The sequence below is a fragment of the Microtus ochrogaster genome, chromosome 8, assembly GCF_000317375.1.
Source record: "Microtus ochrogaster isolate Prairie Vole_2 chromosome 8, MicOch1.0, whole genome shotgun sequence".
Classification (NCBI taxonomy): domain Eukaryota; kingdom Metazoa; phylum Chordata; class Mammalia; order Rodentia; family Cricetidae; genus Microtus; species Microtus ochrogaster.
This window is the reverse complement of record NC_022015.1, coordinates 39,257,332-39,262,755: the sequence shown is the minus strand read 5'-3', so window position 1 is coordinate 39,262,755 and position 5,424 is coordinate 39,257,332. Positions and strand designations below refer to the sequence as shown.

Sequence of the window (5,424 nt, the reverse complement as noted above, 5' to 3'; positions counted from 1 at the left end):
TAGCTCTGTAGACCAGGCTGGTCTCGAACTCACAGAGATCCGCCTGCCTCTGCCTCCCGAGTGCTGGGATTAAAGGCGTGCGCCACCACCGCCCACCTTATTTTATATTTTTTAAGTTTTAATCTCTGCACTGCCTTCTATTTAAACGTCCTGTCCTGTGATATAGCACATCCCTCTCTACGAAGAAAATGTGTCACTTAGTGACGTCACCCCTAGGTATTTGAGAAGGAATTCAATCCAGGTCCCATACCTTGGATGTCAAAATCTTCAAAAGCTTAAGTTTCTTATATAAAATGGCATATGTGCATGTAACCCACACACACACTCTTGTAGCCATCATCTCTAGATTACTTATAAAGCCTGTGGCAACATCAGTGCCATAAAAATAGCTACTGTACTGTATTGCTTAGAGAATAATGTCAAAGAAAAGAACTTGTCTGAACCTACAGATGTGGGACCCACAATATGAAAGACCAACTATATTCTCACATACTTTCTAAAATAAATTTATTCGTATGTGTGTGCATCTGTTTGTCTCTATGTGCATTGTGTGTGCAGTGCCTGAGGAAGCCAGGCATGAGATTCTTTAGAACTAGAGTTACAATCCTTTGTAAGCCACACAATGTGGGCAAGCCTCTCAAAAACAGAAATGCTCTTAACTGAGCCATTTCTCAAGACAACCCCTCCCCACACACAGTTTTGCTGTTGTTTTGGGAAGTCAGAGTTTCACTGTATCGCTCTGTCTAAACTGGAACTTACTACATAGAGCAGGTCTCAAACTCAGAGACCCATTTGTCTATGCCTCTGCCCACCTGTGCTGGGATTAAAGACATACACAGCCATGCCTGGTCTCATGCAGACATTTTTTTAAATCATAGTATTCCTACATTACTTAAAGGGGAAACACAGAATCATAGGTAAGAAGAGACTTTATTTAATATTCCTGTAGAAGTTGGCCCTAACACTATATAGTTCCTCCTTGTCCATGGAGACACATTTCAAGACGCCCAGTGCATGACTGAAACTTCTGATAGTGCTGAACCCTATGTGAACTGTTTTTCCTATACACACATACCTATAATAAAGTTTAATTTTTAGGCTAGGCATTATAAAAGATTAGCACTAATAATTAGTAAAATAAAAGTTAGAATAAGCCAGGTGGTGATGGCGCATGCCTTTAATTCCAGCACTTGGGGGGCAGAGGCAGGCAGATCTCTGTGAGTTCAAGGCCAGCCTGGTCTACAAGAGCTAGTTCCAGGACAGGCTCCAAAGCCACAGAGATACCCTGTCTGGAAAAACAAACAAACAAACAAACAAAAAGGTAGAATAATATGCTGCTTTTTGAGACAGGATTTCTCTTCGTAGCTTTGGAGCCTGTCCTGGAATTCACTCTGTAGACCAGGCTGACCTTGAACTCACAGAGATCTACCTGCCTCTGCCTCCTGAGTGCTGGGATTAAAAGCATGCACCACCACCGCCAAATAAATATAATCATTTCTTTTTTTTTTTTTTTCCTTTTTCTTTTTTTGGATTTTCGAGACAGGGTTTCTCGGTAGCTTTTGGTTCCTGTCCTGGAACTAGCTCTTGTAGACCAGGCTGGTCTCAAACTCACAAAGATCCGCCTGCCTCCGCCTCCCTAGTGCTGGGATTAAAGGTGTGCGCCACCACCGCCCAGCTAATATAATCATTTCTTATAACATACAGTGTTTATCTGACTTCTTTGTTCAGTTTTACAGTTTTTGTTTTGTTTTTTATGTCTATAGAATTTTTCATGTATTTTTGTGTGATTATGTGTGCACAGTTCCTGCAGAGGCCAGAAAAGGACTTCAGATCTTCAGGAACAAGAGTTTCAGACCTTCTTAGTGGCCAGGTCCTTTGCAAGAGCAACAAGTACTGTTACCTGCTGAGCCATCTCTCCAGGTTCTGTTTTGTTTTGCTTTTGTTTCTGAACAAGGGTAATTCTGACTAGCCAGAAATTCTATGTAGAGGGCTAGCCTCTGACTCCCAAGAGCTGGAATTAAAAATGTGAGCTATCACCAAGGTGGTGGTGGCAGTGCACAATTTCCCACCTGGCTTGTTCTCAGTCTTGTGCTGATGTGAGACCACACAATGTGAAGTCCACGTGATGAGATGAAGCAGAATAGAGAACAGGCATTGTGGCATAATGTTAGGTCTCTCCCCAAGGCTCAGGGTCACTTGCTCAAGCTCTACATTCCAGCACAGTTGGTTTGATGACTGCTGTGATACTTTATGTTATGACAAATATAGCCTGCCTAGAGGGTGGAGCTAGCCACTAATTAACCATAGAGATCTGGAGGTCTTACAGACAGGAGAGTAATATGTATAACTGGATGTTTCTCTCCCACCCGCCAGTTCCAATAACCACTCAGAGGCTTATATTAATTATCAATGTTAGGCCAAAGGCTCAGGCTTATTACTAGCTAACTTGACTGTGGCCAGCTGCTAGCATGTTGTTCCTTGGGTGGAGAGAGGAAGTGATTAGGCTGGGGGAGAAGGGTAGACAGGATCTAGGCCCTTTGGTCTGAGTAGTTAGTCGACAAGATAAGAGGTGACAGTGGCTGGTCCTTCTCTGACCTTTCAGCTTTTACCCAGATATCTGACTCCAGGTTTTTATTATTAAGACTAATTAATTAGGACCGCACTTCAGACAACCAAGATGGCCATGAAGTAGCTAACAGGTGGGTTTCCTATAGTATGAGTTTACTGAACAAAGTGGTAATTTGTGTCCTAGGCAGTGAGGAGCAGGACACCCAAGAGACTTTATCAGACTACTTAGAACAGTGGGTAATTGGTAAATTATTTATGGAATTTTACATTTAATGTTTTTTGCAAACAGGTTAACCACAGATAACTGAAGCAGTCAAAAACAAAACCTTGGGTAGGAAAAGTAATTCAAATAGATCCATGATCTAAATGCAACGTCTAAAACCACAAACTCTTACAAGGAAACAGGCTAAATGTCACCTGAAAAATGATTTTTTTTTCTCCTTTTTTTTTCAAGACAGGGTCTCTCTGGAGCTCTGGAGCTCACTCTGAGTACATTACTTTCCCAAGCAACTTCTGGTACTTCCTCTGCAATTGCAAGGTTTTGGGGTTTTTTGATTTTTTGGTTTTTCGAGACAAGGTTTCTCTGTAGCTTTGGTGCCTGTGTTCTAGAACTAGCTCTTGTAGACCAGGCTGTCCTCAAACTCACAGAGATCCGCCTGCCTCTGCTGGGATTAAAGGTGTGTGCTATCACCGCCTGGCTGCAATTGCATGTTTTCCTCATAATTCAAGGACCCCTGGCCCAGATGAAATTAGGTCTTAGCTTCTGAATCTGGCTGCTAAGCAGATCCATGATTCATAGCCATTCTGACTCGAATAGGGTGGTCTGACAGTCCTTGTGTCCCAGATAGAAACACTATTGCATAATTTCCTCTCCAGTTCCCTACCAGATGCTGAATCCCTGCACTGGATTTGATTTATCTACTTATGGCTTCATGTCCTATAAAATAGGTAGAACTTGAATACAAAGTAAGTAGAACTTGGATTCTGTGTAGCTGTCAAGAGTTTGTCTAACCAATGATTGGCTGCAAAATTTCTGTCAGTGACTTAGCAGGGCTGGAATTTGGGTCCGGGTCTTCTAAGTCTAGGCCTGGCCTTCTACTTACTATTTCATATATGGTTTTTTTTTTCCCACAAAGAAAAAGAGAATGTGTAACTTAAGAATTCTTACTTTTTGGTCAGTAAGGCTTGGTTACCAAGAAGTCCTGGCCCTGGAACCCAGGTTGCCTTCAGTTAGTTCCTTTATCTGAAGTGGAGATAACTTGGCCTCTCCTGGACCTTCCGATAGAGCTTTACCAGAAGAAGAAGAAAAAAGAAAGAAAGACCAGATGATGGCAAGCAAGCACTTGAGAAAATGTTCCACATTATGATAGTCATTAGGGAAATCTAAATTGAAAGCATGAGATACCATATATGTATTACAGTATTATATATATTAAACTATATTTTTTTAATGGAAAAATGGAAAAGATTGGTGATTTCCAGTGCTAGGAAAGGTAGAAAGTGACTGGAACTTTCTATTACTGATGGGAATATAAAACAGAGCAAGCACCTTGGAAGGGTTTAACAGTTACTTGTGATCTAATCATGCCACTCCTAGGCAAAGGAATACATGCCCAGAAAAAAAAGACTTGAACAGATGCATGGAGATGTAGCTCAGTTTGTAGAATGCTTGACCAGCACACGCACGCGCACACACACCAGTAAAAATTCAAGTTTTAGAGCTGGGCATAGCTCACCAGTGGAGCACTTGCCAAATCAAACATACACAAATGATTATAGCAGCTTTATTTGTAGTTGCCAGACACTGGAAGTGACTAGAATGACCAGCAACAAGTAAGGGATAAATGTGTGCTGTGTATGTAAAACAAGAGTGACTTGGCAGTAAAAATGAATGAATTATTGATACATGCAACAACATGGGCATGTTTTATTGATTATATCGAGTGAAAGGACACAAAGTGGAAATGATCCTGCAACAGTCTACCTACAGAAAATTCCAGAAATATGCAAACCAACCTCCAGGAATGGAAAGCAGTTTTGTGGTTACTTGGGGTGGAGGAGTGAGAGAGATATTTCAACAGCTAAAAGCACTGTTTTTCCAGAAGACCCAAGTTTGGTTCCCAACACCATGTCGTGGTTCACAACCACCTGTAAATCCAGCTCCAGCGTGATCTGATTCCTCTGGCTTCCTTGTGTGCCTGTATAAACATGCATGCACATGTGCTCAAACACATACATATGCACATGCACACACACATGCATACAGTTAAAATAAAATAAATCTTAAATAAACCAGGACAGGGTTGGCCATGGTAGTCCATGCCTGTAAATTCCAACACTCCTGAGGCTGAGACAGGATTACTGCAAGGCCAGCTAGGGTTATATAGTAAGTTCCAGGCAACAGAGTAAAACACTGCCTCAAAAAATAAATAAATAAACAAACAAACAAACAAATAAATAAAAATAAATAAAATCTAACAGGAATATCCTTAAGAAAATTTAAGAGTTGGCTTAATTTATTTGATTTATAGGAGTAATTAAAATATTAAGGGATTTTTAATCATGCAATTGGAAAAAATAAAATAATTAAGGGAAGGTGACTATAACTTATAAATTCAATTTAAAATTTTCAAGTAAGTTTAATGAATTATTCAAAGGAGACCAATATTAATCAAAAGGCCCTTCAAAGTGATTGCTAAATTTTTCTAAACTCATAAATAAAATGGAAAGTTTCAGAGGTTACACGTAAAGAATTAAACTTAAAAGTCCTTAAAAGGAAGAACTAGCCGGGCGGTGGTGGCGCACGCCTTTAATCCCAGCACTTGGGAGGCAGAGGCAGGCGGATCTCTGTGAGTT

At 40.6% G+C, this 5,424-nt stretch overlaps 1 protein-coding gene across 2 annotated transcripts in view; it reads right to left on the bottom strand.

Moving 5' to 3' along the window:
- Pc (pyruvate carboxylase) overlaps positions 1 to 5,424 on the bottom strand; it is a 99,050-nt gene that overhangs the window by 84,262 nt on the left and 9,364 nt on the right. The window contains exon 2 of one of the 2 annotated variants that reach the window (XM_013347878.2): positions 3,737 to 3,855. The exons of the other annotated variant lie outside the window; for it this stretch is intronic. The gene's annotated coding sequence lies outside the window, so the exon portion shown is untranslated. The remainder of the gene's footprint in view (positions 1 to 3,736; positions 3,856 to 5,424) is intronic. 2 annotated transcript variants of the gene reach the window in all.